The 8,111-nt window shown below is 46.2% G+C and overlaps 1 long non-coding RNA gene across 1 annotated transcript; it reads left to right on the plus strand.

The window, feature by feature from the left end:
- The first annotated feature begins 4,493 nt into the window (after positions 1-4,493).
- LOC132464261 (uncharacterized) lies at positions 4,494-7,359 on the plus strand. The gene is made up of 2 exons (XR_009527212.1): positions 4,494-5,528; positions 6,524-7,359. It is a non-coding gene; the product is annotated as an uncharacterized LOC132464261 (long non-coding RNA).
- The last annotated feature ends 752 nt before the right edge of the window (positions 7,360-8,111 follow it).

Here is an 8,111-nt window from a genome sequence, read left to right on the forward strand (position 1 = left end):
AGAGAGAGATAGAGAGACAGACACAGAGAGAGAGAGAAACAGAGAGAGAGACACACACACAAACAGGGAGCGAGCCAGAGAAAGAGAGAGAGAAAGAGAGAGGGAGAGAGAGAGAATGAGAGAGAGAGAGAGAGAGAGAGGGAGAGAGAGAGAATGAGAGAGAGAGAGAGAGAGAGAGAGAGAGAGAGAGAGAGAGAGAGAGAGAGAGAGAGAGAGAGAGAGAGAGAGAGAGAGAGATGGTAAAACCTGCTCCCTGTAAGGATGATGTCAGACTCTGCAGCTGAGCAGCTCCCCGACTAGGAGGAAGACTCCGATCCCTGGTAAAGACGGACAGACGGACAGAGAAAGAGAGAAAGAGACAGAGCAACAGAGAGAGAGAGGGAGAGAGAGGGGGGAGGGAGAAAGCCAGACAGAGTAAAAGAGAGAGGGAGAGTCAGGGAATGAGAGGAAGCGAGGCAGTGAGCAGACGGCTGATGGGAGCGGAGAGCATCTGCTGAATGAACGCGTGCAGGTGCGTATGACGATCGATTTTACACTACGCATCTTGAAGCCTCTCATACATGTTAAGAAGGCATTATTGGCTCTTACTGAATTTGGGTTGAGCAGTAATTAATTAAGTAATTAGCATCACAGGCAGACACTGGAGATAGACTTATGCCTAACAATTCTTGTGTATGCTTTGCATTCCTTGCCGTGTCTGTGTGTGTGTGTGTGTGAGGTGTGTGTGTGTGCGTGCAAGGTGTGTGTGTGTGCATGTGTGCGTGCGCACGGGTGTGTGTGTGTGTGTGTGTGTGTGTGTGTGTGTGTGCGCGTGCCTGATGTGTGCGTGCGTGCCTGTTTTTTCTGTGTACAAGTGCTTCCACGCAATATCAGTACTGAACTGGAAGTATTTCCCCGCGATATAAAAGGGACCCAACATAAAGTTTGCTCCGTTATGTGATGCTGCGTTCCTAGAGCAGACCCATCAACACACCAGGACTGGTTCAGGGGCTTCTCCGCCGTGCGTGGTGTTGCTAGTGGAGCGACGCCGTCTCTGGTGTTACAACCACGCTGGGAGGGGGGGCTCTCCTGCTGGTGAGAACCGCTGGCTGCTCCATGGGGACAGGAGGGGGGGGGGGGGGTGAAGCGGGGTTGCGCTACGCTCTGAGAGCCTCGCACCCCTGCATCACACCTCCCCACTAAAGAGCGCCATCGATACGCAGCCATGTGGGCGATAGGCTAAGCCAGGCACGGTGATAAACTATATTCTCTCCCGGAGTGGGATCTCTTCCCATGTACGCCGTATTGATCTGCTGCTGCTAGGATTAGTGATAATTGGCCACTGCGAGGCCGACGGGTTCTATAGGTCCTATGCGCTCTAAGGGTGTGTGTATGTGTGCGTGTGTCTGTGTGTGTATGTGTGAGATTGTGTGTGCATGTGTGTTCACGGTTTTGATGTGTGTGTGTCTGGATGTGTGGATGTGTTAATGGTTGAGAAATGTGTGTGTGTGTGTGTGTGTCTCTGTCTGAGTGTGTTAAGGATTGAGAGGTTTGAGTGAGATGTATGTGTGTTTGTGTATGTGTGTGTTTGTGTGTGTACGTGTGTGTGTGTGTGTATGTGTGCACTGCATCAGGCCACAGGTGCTGTGGCGGTACTTCTGTGAAATCTCTTTTATTTCTAGTTAACACACTCACAGGGAACCGGGATATGAAGACATATCACCACTAGCCAGATATGAACACACACACACACACACACACACACAAACACACACACACACAATTGATGCAGTCACGCATACAAGCACACTCACGTATAGACAGACACACACACATACACAGACACACACACAGACACACACGCACACACACACTTGATGCAGTCACGCATACAAGCACACACACATAGAGACAAACAGACAGACAGACAGACAGGCTCTCACTCACACTCACACACACACACACACACACACAGACACACACGCACACACACACTTGATGCAGTCACGCATACAAGCACACACACATAGAGACAAACAGACAGACAGACAGACAGGCTCTCACTCACACTCACACACACACACACACACACACACACACACACACACACACACACACACACACACACACACACACACACACACACACACACACACACACACACACACACACACACACTAACACACACAGAGGGAGCTATTAAATGAGCCGCAGCATGGAGTAGGGTGAGAGAGGACACAGGTGTCAGCGTTGATCGCTCACATGCTCTCTCCCGAGCAGAGAGGCATCGAGGCAGGCGGCCAGGGGACGGGAGTGGGACAGAGCAGAGAGAGATCCACAGGATGAGATACGGTTGCATCACTATAGCTGCCGATGTAACAGGGAAAAAAATAACCGACGAATGATGAACCACCGTCCTGAAATATAATGAAATATAAAGCGTGGATTATAGCACGATTCATACACAGGGGTGTGTTTAATCCACTCTGGAATTAATAACTACCATTTCGGCAATTTCTTTTCGCGGTGCTACACACTGGAGACTCATACACGGCGGTCCGTCCAGCCCCCTGGACGATATTTACTCTGCAGCTCTTCCTCAGACCCTCCCCCCTCGCCTTGCGTGATATGTTACCTGGCGGCCCACTCTGTGGACACCTGCTGTCTGCCGCGGTGTGGACACCAGAGGGCCGTGCCGCTGGCGCGGCGCCGTGTTTGAAGAACGACCCGTTTGTGTGTGCAGACCTGGAACATCAAACAGGTACTTTAGGCCCTCGCATGCAGCCCGTCCCCTCGTCCCGACGGCTATCGACCGGAATGACAAGCATCCTCTGGTGGTTTAATGGTGGTCGGGGTTGGCACAAACATGGCCGCCCGCGTTCCCACTGCCGCGTCGTTAATAATAATAATAATAATAATAATAATACATTAAACGTATATAGCGCTTTGCTAAATGCTCATAGATGCTTTACATAGTGCACTAAAATTGAAATCATTTATTAAGATAGAGATAAATATAAAAAGATAAAACAGGATCAAATATAATAGGTAGCTAAAGAACTAAAATAGGTAGAAAAAACTAGGAATTGTTAAATGGAGGAAGGGGAGAGAAGGGAAGGAGGTTTTGTGGTGAAAGCGATCTTGAAAAGGTGGCTTTTGATGCAGAAATATTCTCGGCATCCATTTGGTTTTGCCGCTCTCTCCAAACATACATATATATATATATATATATATATATATATATATATATATACATATATATATATATATATGTATAGATATATATATAAATATATACATATACTGTATATATATATATATATATGTAGTTGTATATAATTATATGTTACCCACACGCCACTGGCTGATGAGGCTAACGCGGTAGACAGCGTGTTCAGAGGTTGTCAGGCTGAATTACTTTGATGTCTTCCTTTCGCCCGATTTGTTTCCTTTCATTTGTTCACTCTGGGGGGTGTTTATGTTTGAATTATTCATACACACACACACACACACACACACACACACACACACTCGGTGGTGTACACATAATTATTTCCAATCGCGTCCCAATCAAATTAATCACAACTCTCCTCCTCCTCCGTGCTGGCGGAGCGGCTTGGAGATGGAATGTTCCCTGGCGGGCCTGCCTCCATCACACATTCCCCTCTCCCCCATTTTCTCTCTCCCTCCCACCTCTCTATCTCTCTCTCTCTCCCTCTCTATTCCCCAACTTTTTCAATCTGTCTCTCTCTCCCTCCCCACCTCTGTCTCCCCCTTCTTCACTCACTATCTCTCTCCAATCCCCCTTTCTCTCTCTCTATCCCCAAAAACGTTAATTCTCTGCATTCTCTCCATCTCTCTCCCTCCACCACCTGTCTCTCTCTCTCCCCCACCTCTCCATCTCTCTCTCTCTATTCCCCACCTTTTTCTATCTGTCTCTCTCTCTCCATCCCAATTGTTTTTGTTTCTCCCCATTCTCTCTATCTCTCTCTCCCTCCACCACCTGTCTCTCTCTCTCTCTCTCTCTCTCTCTCTCTCTCTCCTCTCTCTCTCTCTCTCTCTCTCTCTCTCTCTCTCTCGCTCTCTCTCTCTCTCTCTACCTTTCTATCTCCCTCCACACCTCTTTTCCATTTCTCTTGCTCTCCCCCCAACCTCACTCCTCTCTCTCCATCCCTGTGACCCCCCTCCTTTCCCCCCCACCCGCACTCTCCCTCCCCCCTCTTGCACTCTCTGTCCCCCACCTCCCCCTCTACCTGCCTCTCTCTCTCCCATAATGGCTGAAAAGCCGGCGAATTCCCCACAGCAGTGACCTTTGGCCTCAGCCCGAGTGTCATTACGCTGACCAGCCCATCTCTATCACCCCCTGATCTGCTGGAAGCACCACATCGCTGCGAGAGCATGGAGGGGGCGGCAGGCAGGGAGGGAGGGAGGGAGGGAGGGAGGGAGGAGGGAGGGAGGGAGGGAGGGAGGGAGGAGGGAGGGTGGTGGGAGGGCGGAGAGAGAGGAATGGTTGGTAAGAGCGACAGAGTGAGAGAAATTGTTTGGCTTTAAAAATAAGGGAGAGAGGTTGAAAGAGAGAGAGAGGGAGGTAGGGAGAGAGAGGGTTGGGGTTTAATTAGAAAGAGGATAGAAGAATAGATGGAGCTTTGTGTGTGTGTGTGGGGGGGGGGGGGGGGGGGGGGGGGGAGGGAAGATTGCAGGTAGAGATCAGAGGATTGGGGTGAGTGACTTGGTCGGGAAGGCAATGGAGAGAATTAGAGGCATAGAGGGAAGAGGAGAAAGCACTGGGAGGAAAAGAGAAAATGGCGCGAGAGGGAAGAAGAATGAGATCGGATGAGACAAGTAGGAGATTTAGAGAGAGAAAAAGAGAGAAAGAGAGAGAGAGACAGAGAGAGAAAGACAGAGAGAGAGAGAGAGAGAGAGAGAGAGAGAGAGAGAGAGAGAGAGAGAGAGAGAGAGAGAGAGAGAAAGAGAGAGAAAGAGAGAGCAAGAGAGAGAGAGAGAGAGAGAGAGAGAGAGATATGGAGGGGGGGAAAGAGAAAGCGAGTGAGAGACACAGGGATAGAGATAGAAAGAGAGAGAGTGACAGAGAGAGAGAGAGAGAGAGAGAGAGAGAGACAGAGAGAGAGAGAGAGACAGAGAGAGAGAGAGACAGAGAGAGAGAGAGAGAGAGAGAGAGACAGAGAGAGAGCCAGGGAGAAACAAAGGCGATGCTATTTCAAGGCCGTGCCTACTGATAATGTCACTCTACCTCAATGTGCAAAGCGTCACTGTCACGTCTCCACCGGCGTCCCTGGAGGATTTCCTTATAGATCAGATAACAAGCAGACGCCTGACAGCACATTCTATATGACACCTCGAAGGCTGAATGGTGACAGAATTAATTGGAACTGCTGCCCTCTCCTGCCACTCTGTCTCCATCTGTACAGTGAGGCTCGGGTCCAGGCTGAGGTCCAGGCTGATGTCCAGGCTGAGATCCACAGTTAGGTCCAGGTTGATGTCCATGTTGGGGACGGTCTGAAACGGCGCGGGGGAGGTCCGAGCGGAAGGTAAACGCCAGACACAGCTACGTGTGGAGCAGCAAAACCGATTGATGTCATGGAAGGACTTGTGTTTTAATGATGAGCACACCACTAAATAGTCCCCCTCTTTCACAATCGTTTGTAGACTTCGGCACCCTAAAGCTTCAAGTCACCATCACTGAAACCCACATCACATGTTGGGCTGTGCCTCATTGCATTTATTTATTTGCAGTAAATATGTTCTGTAAATATATTTTCATGACACTGAAACACATGTTTTCTGAATATATTTATGTGTGTCTAAGCCAATCACGTCTTTACATCTAAATTAATTTCTAGATGTTATTTTGTGACGGTCCAGCCTTCCTGCTGTGCAATCATTTCAAGTCATTTGAGTAGAAATGAACAGTTAATGAGAGATCCGTCGTTCATTTCATGCTGCATTGAATGCATCTCTGTCCCTCTGTAGCAGACTAATTCCTACACGACCTGATATTCAAACCTCTATTTTATTTAATTGTTCAGTCAGTATGTGGTTATGGAGCAATTTACTAGGCACAGCTAACAATCAATTATAGGGCCTCTTCTAATCTTCTCTCAAATATCTTGTAGTCCCTATCTGAATAATTTCAAGAGCTTTGTTCATTTGGGGCTGTACTTGATTGGCCACTGGGTGTACAGCACACCACCACGACGCCTGTCTTCATATATTCACTCATCTTCTCCCCACATGCAATGACAAGAAAGCATTACCGGGAATTGAATTCAAAACATTGTGAAATGAAAGATTGACATTATTTCCCATTAGACCTGCTACAAAATAACATATTTTTTTATTTCATATCTGATTGTTTCTTTTTTACTCTTGTATTTAATGGCAGTTGTAGAAAATTTGACTGTCGTCTACAAAAGCGCTACACAAATAAAACCTTTCATTTTTTTGTATTACCATTATTTCCTGTCTGTTTGCCTTCCTCTACCGTCTAAAATATAAATGACCCCTGCTCTGTTTCGCCCCCCAGGTCTCCTATATCATCGAGGTGTGAAAACACTGCTCCATCTCATCGCTGCTGGTCCTGCTATACTCATGCCGCTCTGTCTGCTATGGCTTTTTATTCCTATGTGATGTTGAAACATGCTCACATGGAAACAGAAGCCATTTTAGACACCGTGAGAGAACCACACGACAGAGATACTCCTTCACCCACAACATGTCACCTCTCAATACTTCCCCCGTGCTAACAACGATCCAGCCATGCTCATCTTGACAATGTGTTTGCTTATTCAAGCTCTGAAGATCAACTTGTCGTATGTGTACTTGGTTCTGGCTTGAGACACACCGGCCTGTCCTGCTGCAGACGTTTAACTGACGACAGTTAGGCCAGCTTGCCATGTTTTGTGTTTTTACAAGAGAATTACGATAGGAGGATTCATTAAGAACAATAATGATTGAACCGATTTGAAGCATAATAAATCTAGAGCCAAGTCGAGGTCAACGTGACAAGCAGTCAGCCCGGTTGTTGTAAAAAATGAATGTGGGAGTTCGGAACGTGTGTGAAGCAAAGCATCAAGAAGGAAGACACAAAGCAGGAGCCACCGATACAGATCTTTATTAGCCAACTTGAAAAGGGGCACTTGGTGAACCACTTGACAGCCTGCAGGCATTGCATTTCCCTTTCTGCTTGCTCTTTGTCTCTTATACACATTATTAAAATAAATCTTTGACATGAAGCATTACACCAGAAAATAAACTACCTACATTATTATACAATATAAGATACAGTATGAACAGGATACAGCACCTTTTCTGTGTTCTAGCAAATACATGAGGGTTGATTAAAAAGTTGGAGTACGGACACGGATGAGTGTGTGATTTTTGTGTGTGACGGTATCAGTGCGTTGGATGAACTCCTAATACAGGATGAAGGGCCGCGTACAGGCCCTTGAATGCACCTGAGTTCATACCAAAGATAACCTTTATGTTTGTTTCGGAGGCTACACAGTATCGTTACCATTTAGAAGAAACTAGAGAACCAGCTGGATTACTGTCACCGCTACAGAGAAACAGTTAGATTGCTGTAATCGCAAAAGGTTCTCGCGTTCCTTGCTGAGGACATTGGCATTCACATTACCATACAAAACATACATGTTGCAGCACCATGTTATGCATACATACAGCTAATAGAATGAATCGATGTAGTCAATGTAGTACAGTAAAGCAAAATGCAAAAGGAGAAACATGTTCTGCTTGATATCTTTGTATAAGCATGTTGAAAAACAAAAAAAGGTGCGGCAACAAAAATTCTAGATTAGTTAAACTCTTATGCGGTACTTTTACAAAATAAGACAATAAACTCTTAAAATTTTGTGAATGCAAAACTTGCATCTCTTGAAAAAATATAATGTATTTTCAAGTATTATTTTTTTCTTTCCTTTAGGTGTATGGATGAAATATAATCTCTGAAATGGAAATTGTCCAAAAAAATGAATTAGCAGATAAACAAATTCATGGTAGCCCAACAAGCATCGTTGACTAAAAGTTAATCAGTCCTCACATTTGTAAATTTGTGTTTGTAATAAAAAAAACACCTTTCAAAAGAAGACATAAAG

Source organism: Gadus macrocephalus, chromosome 9 (genome assembly GCF_031168955.1).
Source record: "Gadus macrocephalus chromosome 9, ASM3116895v1".
NCBI lineage: Eukaryota > Metazoa > Chordata > Actinopteri > Gadiformes > Gadidae > Gadus > Gadus macrocephalus.